Here is a 7,396-nt window from a genome sequence, read left to right as displayed (position 1 = left end):
CAGCCTTTGTATTTGACATCACCTGGGATCTGCTGGCAGAAGTTTGGGGTTGGTTTTCTTTTGTAATTTAGCTGCTTGCTTTTTTTTCCCCCCACAACGAACATCATATGCTTTGCTTTTCTCGTTTTATTTTATTTTATTTTTAAAGAAATGCTTATTGAGTCATAGATTTAGCTGCTTTCCTATTGGAGATTGTTGGGTGGCAGTTGGTTTGGTTAAAGCCTCAGAGGAGCTTCTGTTATCTGCTGATAGATGATAAATTAGAGCAAGCCTCACCCCAAGAACGCAGCCTGTCCCCTGGGACTCACAGGCGTCTGTGCAGGGATGGAGGGGAGCTGGGCCGGATGACTGTGCTGTCTTAGCTGCTGGGTGCTTCTCACGCTTCATGTAGAGCCCATAGATTGGCCCCCGAAGTCTGTCTGCTCCATGTCCTATTTAGTTTCCCTTCTGCATAGAGCTTGGTTTTCCCTTTTTTATTGTAAGAATGGTGTCCTCTGCCATGTCACACTGTGAAAGGGGACCAGATGACGGAGCCTGGACCGAAAGGGTGAGTGGAGCCTCTCACCTGAGAACTCTTCCTGCTCTGCTCTGCTGGGAGCAGGGAGCAGGGTAGCCTGGGAGAAGCCAGAGTTCCTCCAAGGGCAGAGAAGAACGGCCTTCAGGGGTCCACAGCAAGGAAACATACCACAATAGACTCAAAAAGCTAGATTCCGCTAATAAAAAGGGGAAGACATCTGTGACACACAGGAAACAGTGTTCGTGGCCTTGCCATAGAAAGCAGAGTAAGGGAGGAAAACCCTGGAGACTCTTTGTGAAGTCTTGCTAAGAATGTACGTTATGTCCCGTGATCCGAGAACTTAACCGAGAACAGAAGTGAGTGGCTCCGCCTATGAGATGCACGACACTTAGCAGTGCTTGATGCTGACTGCAGTATGAGAGGCTGGCTGCTGTATGATTATTTTGTGGGAAGAAATTTTGCAGAAGTTATCAAGCTCCTTAAAATGTTCGTGCTGTGGACTGGGCACAGCGGCTCATGCCTGTAATCCCAGCACTTTGGGAGGCTGAGGCAGGCGGATCACAAGGTCAGGAGTTCAAAACCAGCCTGGTCAATGTGGTGAAACCCCATCTCTACTAAAAATATAAAAAGTAGCTGGGTATGATGGTACGCACCTGTGGTCCCAGCTACTCAGGAAGCTGAGCCAGAAGAATTGCTTAAACCCAGGAGGCGGAGGTTGCAGTGAGCCAAGATTATACCATTGTACTCCAGCCTGGGTGACAGAGCGAGACTCCATCTCAAAACAAAACAAAATGTTCGTGCTGTGTCTGCCTCGGTAGTTGCAATTCTGCGAAGCCATCCTCAAAAATGATTCTGGGTACAGAAAAAAGTACAGCCGTGGTTTTTACAGTCGCAGAAAACTGCTGTTTACAATCACAGAAAATTAGGAGACGCTAAACTGCTGCCGTAGGGGATTGGTCACCTAAACTGGCATTTCCACTCCATGGGATAGGGTGCAGCCGTTTAAAATATTTATGAAGGTTTCAGACATAGTCATTTGGAATAATGGTTTTGTTCAGGCTCTCAACTTTCAAGCTAATAGAAAAGAAATCTAATATAACCCTATGAATTATCCCCCCACAGCCCATTTTTAAGGTTCCCAGTAACTTTCAGAATCAAAGGAGATGCTGGACAGCCAGGCCACAGTAGTGGCAAGGGCCAGGCAGTTTCAGGTCCCTGCAGCCTGCCACCACCCCAAGTCTGTCTGAGTCACCAGCCAGGCTTGCAGGACTAGGTAAGGGACAGTTCACTCAGCAAATGTTTAGGGAGTACCTGCTGCACGCAGGCATTGCCCCAGAGGCAGGAGATATGACAGAAATTGCGGCAGTTACAGGACGGCAAAGTCCCTGCACTGCAGATCTCACGGTCTCATGGGAAGGAGCCATCATACAGGTCAACCAGATGACCTCAGAGAGATAAGTGTTAGGGAGAAACTAAAGCTGGATAATGAGATAGAGGGCAGTGGGGCTGCAGAGGATGGGGTGGGCCACAGACTGCTGTAGACATGGTAGCAGTGGAGGTCTCTAAGAAAGTGACACATAACAGAGGCTTAATCACAGCACGTTGGGAGGCCAAGGTGGGAGGATCACTGAGACCAGCCTGGGCAACATAAACCCTGTCTCTGTAAAAAAAAAAAAAAAAAATGGCCGGGCACGGTGGCTCACGCCTGTAATCCCAGCACTTCGGGAGGCCAAGGCAGGTGGATCACGAGGTCAAGAGATTGAGACCATCTGGTCAACGTGGTGAAACCCCGTCTCTACTAAAAATACAAAAAATTAGCTGGGCATGGTGGCACGTGCCTGTAATCCCAGCTACTCAGGAGACTGAGGCAGGAGAATTGCCTGAACCCAGGAGGCGGAGGTTGCGGTGAGCCGAGATCGTGCCATTGCACTCCAGCCTGGGCGACAAAGCTAGACTTTGTCAAAAAAAAAGACCCACAAATTTAAAAGCAAGCAATATGCCACTGCATTGAGTAAGAGAGTGGCTCTTTCCATCGTCCAGGTGCCTGTGAGCTGCAGGGAGCCTGCAGTGCAGCCCTGCACTATTGTGAAACCTCTGCCAGCCTGGGCAAAGCTTGCCCACCTGCCCGGCCCAACCCCAGAAGATGCCCAAGATAAGTTGAGGACAAGCTTCGGGGTCTCTTGTTGGCCCCTGGAGTTGGATGCTGCCTGCAGGGCAGCCAGCTGATGCCTGGAGCTGGCAATGTGGCTCTAAATCTGTCGAAAGATGCAAGATGGTAGCTACCTGCACACTTGGTCCAAAGCTAGTGGCTGAGCTTAAGTGTTCCAGGCACTGCCCTGGCCAGCACAAGAGATGGTGAGTAGGGACGAATTTTCTTTACTGGACCTTTCCCCTTCTTGCCTTCAAGCAGTTGATGTCCTGGCCACTCTTTAGATTGGCTTTACTTCTTGCTTTTTGCATGGTTGCAGTAAGCTGAGCTGCAGAATTTAGCTAGTGCATGAAAACCATTTCATGGAAGTTGGGAAAGATAACTTCAGACTCCCACCCAAAGCAGAAACCAGCATCACAAGGGCAGAATTCAAGGATCCATCACCCTGTCAATCTTCTGGGAAGGGTAACCTACATTATGAAGAACTAAGTGCCATCTGCTGCAAAAACAAACAAATGCAGTAGCTCGCCTGCTTGGGGCAGGGCTGCAGAACTGACTAAATCCAAGGATTTCCACACTTTAAGCAACCTTGAGCAAGCCCTGACCACATGGGCTGTGATGAGAAGCAGCAGGCCATGTTAGATTGCTATGTGGGGTCAATGCAGAGGCCTCCACTTTTCCTTGTGCCTGGAAAGCAGAACTTTACAAGACGGAAGAAGAAAAACTGGAATTTTGCATCCTTACTAAGTTAAGATCTACTGTGTTTTATGTAGCAGAGAGAAATGCTTGCGGACTACTTTTGGATTTATTACTACTGATACCATTTCTCACCATTTCTCATCATGAATGTTAAAGTCCTAGGCTGGTTCTATCCTCATAACAGTAGATTAGTTTGGAGTCCAACCACATGCAGAGTCTTCAAGAGCTATAGATGCGCCATCCGACCTACTTATGTTACGTTATGCCTAGAGCTGGAGGCCTAAGGCGGACCTAGTCCCCAAGTAGTAAAAAACGTCAATCTTGGCAGGGTGTGGTGACTCGTGCCTGTAGTCCCAGCACTTTGGAAGGCCAAGGCAGGAGTATTGCTTGAGCCCAGTATTTTGAGACTAGCAGGGCAACATGGCGAGACCCCATCTCTACAAAAAATTAGACAAGCGTGATGACACATGCCTGTAGTCCCAGCTACTAGGGAGGCTGAGGTGGGAGGTTAGCTTGAGACTGGGAGGGCGAGGCTGCAGCAAACTGTGATGGTACCACCTCACTTCAGCTCAGGTGACAGAGTGAGACACTGTCTAAAAAATGAAAAAAACTAAATCTTGCTTGGCTTGGTGGCATTTGCTTATATTCCCAGCTATGCAGGAGGCTGAAGAGGGCTGAGTGCTTGAGGCCAGGAGTTCGAGGCTGCAGTGAGCTGTGATTTTACCTGTGAACAGCCACTGTGCTCCAGCCTGGGCAACATAGCAACACTGTCTTTTTTTTTTTTTTTTTTTTTGAGATGGTCTCACTATGAATTGCTCAGGCTAGAATGCAGTGGTGTGATCATGGCTCACTGCAGCCTGGACCTCCTGGGCTCAAGCACTCCTCCCACCTCAGCCTCCCCAGTAGCTGGGGCTACAGGTGTGTACCACCACACCAAGCTAATTTTTTTTTTTTTTTTTTTTTTTTTGTAGAGACCGGGTCTTACTATGTTGCCCAGGCTGGTCTCAAACTCCTGGGCTTACATGAGCCTCCCGCCTCAGTCTCCCAAAGTGTTGGGAATACAGACGTCAGCCAGCCAACTCTGTCCCTTAAAAAATTAAAAAGATAAATCTGTGGCTTCTTTTTTATTCTTGCTTGCGCAGTAACAGGGACTTTCCTTAAACTTTGCAGCCGTCATTCCTTGCATTTAACTTACTCTATGCAATTGAGTCTGGATTCTCCTCCCAGGGTTCACTTCTTAGTAACCCTATGGTATTATAGGAACATTAGAGCAGGAGAACAAGGTGAGTCTAAGCCCAAGTCTGCCACTGCTAACCAGGTAGGGGAACTCTCTGCTTATCCCAAAGCAGGGAGATTGGACCAGACTGAGTGGACAGTCACAGAAGCTGTGATACACCCCAGATACCTTTCAGGATTGGAGACCCATTTCCAGGAGCGTTGGACACTCACTGTTAGGAGCTGCTGCCAGCTCACAGCTGACTTTCTGGGAATTGTGTTCAGTGGAAGGGAGCTGCCCAAGGTTATGCCTTCCTCCAGGGGCAGCCCATATCTGGAGACTTGTCAATATGGGAGTATGGAGACCCCAACTCCCTTACCTCAATTTGGGGCATCTCCAAAAAGCCATCCCAGCTCCATCGCACCCTTGCTGTCGGCTGAGGCCTCTGCTGCATCTGCATCTCAGTTCCGTCTCCCGCCTGCCCAATTCAGCAGCCCTTGCCCCCTTATAGGTGGTGCTGATGCCCTTCAAAGTTTGCTTTGGGGCACCTGGCTCGAGAGAGATGGTTCAGGGAGTGGTCTCAGGAAACCGACTCTAAGCTGGCTGGCTGCTGGCTGCTGGCCGTGATGACCAGTGGCAAGTGGGACGGCCGTAAAGGGGAACTGTTAAACGCGCACCATGGCGACACCAGCAGGACACTGGGGAAGGGAACAGAGTGCCCTAGACCTTTGGCAGGTGTGTGGAGGAGTGACTGTGACCTTGAAAGAGATGTTGCTGGGGCCATAGGTGATACCTTGGAGAAAGGCAATAAAAAGCTGACCATGATTAATCACTAGAAAAGGCACAATGTGAGACCCACTAGAGGCCTCGGCAGCCAGGCAAAAGGGTGGCCAAAGCTGAGGGGATCAGGCGCAGGATTGTTATTAAGGCATCAGAGCTCCAAAGGGTTGAACTTTCAACATTGCCAAGTCTGCCATACTAAGGTCATTGTCCTTGTTAGGAATGTGGGACCCTGACACGGGGATGCAGACATCTGGATTGATACTCTAGAAAATCTGGGCCAGGTGCAGTGGCTTACATCCGTAGTCCCAGAACTTTGGGAGGCTGAGGTGGGTGGATCATGAGGTCAGGAGTTCGAGACCAGCCTGACCAATATGGCAAAACCCCATCTCTACTAAAAATACAAAAAAAAAAAAAAAAAAAAAAATCCAGGAATGGTGGTGGGTGCCTGTAATCCCAGCTACTCAGGAGGCTGAGGCAGGAGAATTGCTTGAATCTGGGAGGCGAAGGTTGCAGTGAGCCAAGATTGTGCCACTGCACTCCAGCCTGGGCGACAGAGTGAGACTCTGTCTCAAAAAAAAAAAAATTAGCTGGGCATGGTGGCGTGCACCTCTAGTCCTACCTACTCAGGAGGCTGAGGCAGGAGAATTGCTTGAACCCAGGAGGCAGAGGTTGCAGTGAGCTGAGATTGTGCCACTGTACTCCAGCCTGGGTGACACAGCACGACTCTGTCTCAAAAATAAATTTTTCTTTAATTAGCTGGATATGGTGGCCCATGCCTGTAGTCCCAGCTACATGGGAGGCTGAGATAGGAGAATCGCTTGAGCCCAGGAGTTTGAGGCTGCAGTAAACCAAGATCACACCACTATGCTCCTGCCTGGGCAACATAGCAAGACTCTGTCTCAGAAAAATTTTTGTTGCTAGTGCAATGGCTCACGCCTGTAATCCCAGCACTTTGGGAGGCCAAGAAAGGTGGATCATAAGGTTAGGAGTTTGAGACCAGCCTAGCCAATATGGCAAAACCCCGTCTCTACCAAAAACACAAAAATTGGCTGGGAATGGTGGCAGGCGCCTGTAATCCCAGCTACTTGGGAGGCTGAGGCAGGAGAATCCCTTGAACCTGGGAAGCGGAGGTTGCAGTGAGCCGAGATCATGCCATCGCACTGCAGCCTGGACGACAAAACAAGAGTTCATTTCCAAAAAAAAAAAGGGATCTCTCTCAGTTATGTCACTTTTTTCATCATGTTTGGTGCAGTACTATACATCTTGAATAACACCACGGGACCCATACAAAGTGCCATTAGTTATGCTGGAAGTGCCCCCAAGAAGCAGAGAAAAGTCATGACAGTAAAAAACATGTAAGTTGCTTGACATGTATTGCAGATTGAGGTCTGCAGCTGCAGTGCCGCCCTCTGACACACACGGTTCATCTTGTGAGTGGATGGCATGAACATGGCATCGATACAGTACAGGACTATAAATGTATTTTATGATTTTCTTAACATTTTCTTTTCGCTAGCTTTATTGTAAAAACCCCGTATAACTGTAATAGCACACTAAACATACAAAGCTCATGGACTGTTTATGTTATCTATAAGGCTTTCTGTCAACAGTGGGCTATTGGTAGTTAAGTTTTAGAGGGGGCAAAAGTTGTACTGGACTTTCGGCTGTGCAGGGGTCAGTGCCCCAACCTCCTCAGTGTTTAAGGCTCAGCTGTACTCTGTGGTGGCCCTGATACCTGTCAGCCAAGTATGTTCTGCAGGAGGGCTGGGCTCGGTGGCTCATGCCTGTAATCCCGGCACTTCAAGAGGCCAAGATGGATGGATCATTTGAGGTCAGGAGTTCCAGAGCAGCCTGGCCAACACAGGGAAACCCCGTCTCGACTAAAAACACAAAAATTAGCCGGGCATCGTGGCGCGCAACTCTAGTCCCAGCTACTCGGGAGACTGAGGCATGAGAATTGCTTGAACCCAGGAGGCAGAGGTTGCAGTGAGCCGAGATCCCACCACTGCACTCCAGCCTGGTGACAGAGCGA

Source organism: Aotus nancymaae, unplaced genomic scaffold (genome assembly GCF_030222135.1).
Source record: "Aotus nancymaae isolate 86718 unplaced genomic scaffold, 86718_ANA_hifiasm-v0.15.2.pri h1tg000015l_1, whole genome shotgun sequence".
Lineage (NCBI taxonomy): Eukaryota > Metazoa > Chordata > Mammalia > Primates > Aotidae > Aotus > Aotus nancymaae.
This window is presented reverse-complemented; position numbering follows the sequence as displayed.